General features: G+C 44.6%; 1 pseudogene; it reads right to left on the minus strand.

Annotated features, from left to right (window-relative positions):
* Positions 1 to 751: 751 nt before the first annotated feature.
* Positions 752 to 1443, minus strand: LOC110311147 (ubiquitin-conjugating enzyme E2 C pseudogene; annotated as a pseudogene).
* Between the last annotated feature and the right edge of the window lie 305 nt (positions 1444 to 1748).

Below are 1748 nucleotides of genomic sequence, written 5' to 3' on the forward strand. Positions count from 1 at the left end.
AAAGCCAGGCAGTGGTGGCTTTTGACCTAAATATTTTTTGAGGATACCGAACAGTTGTGATATTTCATAATTGTGCCCTTCCAGATATGCCATTCACCGTTACATTACTTCCATCATCAGTAGCCCAACTCACGACTAAATTCAAATTAGCAACAATTGTTTTTTTTTTTTGGTTTGTTTCTTTGTTTGTTTTTGAGACAGGGTTTCTCTGTGTCTCTGTGTAGTCCTGACTGTCCTTGAACTCATTCTGTAGACCAGACTGGCTTCAAACACAAGATCCCATTGCCTCTGTCTCCTAAGTGCTGGGATAAAGGTGTGTGCCACCACCACCTGGTAAACAGTTTTCTTTTTAACAAAAATGCCTTAATCAAACAAGCAAGTTTGTTGTAGCCGCTTAATCATATAGTCTGTCTATGTAAGCCGTCGGCAGAGGCAAAACTATGGGAGACAGAGTTTTACAAAAAAAACAGACAGATACAGACAGTAAAACGCTGGGTGTAGTAGTATCTACCTTTTTTTTTTCAATGTGTATTTATTTAATATACATTGTTAAGGGTTCAAGCAGATTTAATTAATTTATTTTTTTTTTTGGTTTTTTGAGACAGGGTTTCTCTGTATAGCCCTGGCTGTCCTGGAACTCACTCTGTAGACCAGGCTGGCCTGGAACTCAGAAATCCGCCTGCCTCTGCCTCCCAAGTGCTGGGATTAAAGGCGTGCGCTATCACTCCCGGCTAGTCAAGCAGACTTAATTTAAAAACAAAACAAAACAAAAATAACATAGCTTAGAAATCAAGGAGAAAGGACAGATAATCTAAGAAAAAAGACACAAAAGAGGGGCGGCCAGCTTGCATCAGGGATCTTGGCTGGAGACCTGCTTTGAATAGGTTTCTTGCAGGTACTTCTTAAACGCTGTGGGGTTTTTCCAGAGCTCCGCAGCGTGTGTGTTCAAAGGGCTATCGATGTTGGGATCTCCTAGCAGGCTCTGGATAGAGCGCAAGATGGTCCTGACATCATACAGTGCAGACCACTTATCCTTGAGGATGTCCAGGCAGATGCTGCCCTGGGTGTCCACGTTGGGGTGGTAGCAGGGTGTGAGGAACTTCACTGTGGGTGCGTTGTAAGGGTAGCCACTGGGGAACTCTAGGGAGAGTTTATACCTCAGGTCTTCATATACGGTGCTGGCTGCTCCGTGGACAGTCCCTAGCCATTTGAACAGGTTGTCTGACTCAGGGAAGGCAGAGATTCCTTTGTCACCAGAAGTCATGAGGATCATCAGTTCCTGCTGTAGCCTCTTGCCCACAGGGCCTCGGGTGGCGCCCCCGCAGGGCTCGGCTCCTTTTCGAACCGAGGCAACGCTGGCAGCAGCTGGGTCAAGGTTTTGCGAGGCCATCCCAGAGGTGCTGGCACTGAGACAGGAGTATGAAGACGAAAAGGCAGTATCTACCTTTAATCCCAGCTCTAGAGAGGCAGAGTCAGGTCGATCTCTTAAATTTAAATCTAGTCTTGTCTATTAGTAAGGTCTTAGACAACTGTGGGCACACAACAATACTCTGATTTTTAAAACCAAAACAAAAAAAATTGGAAAGACCACTGAGGTTCTCTAAGAGCTAAATGAACCCTGAGGTGTTCATTGAATGTCTGCCTGAGTCTTTGTTTGGGACCTGTCCTTTCAGCCTTTTATACTCAGAAAATGCTGGGGAATTATTTACATTTGGCTTTGGTTCCTGAATCTGCTCCAGATATTAGAA

Source organism: Mus caroli, unplaced genomic scaffold (assembly GCF_978045245.1).
Source record: "Mus caroli unplaced genomic scaffold, Mus_caroli_1 scaffold_17, whole genome shotgun sequence".
Classification (NCBI taxonomy): domain Eukaryota; kingdom Metazoa; phylum Chordata; class Mammalia; order Rodentia; family Muridae; genus Mus; species Mus caroli.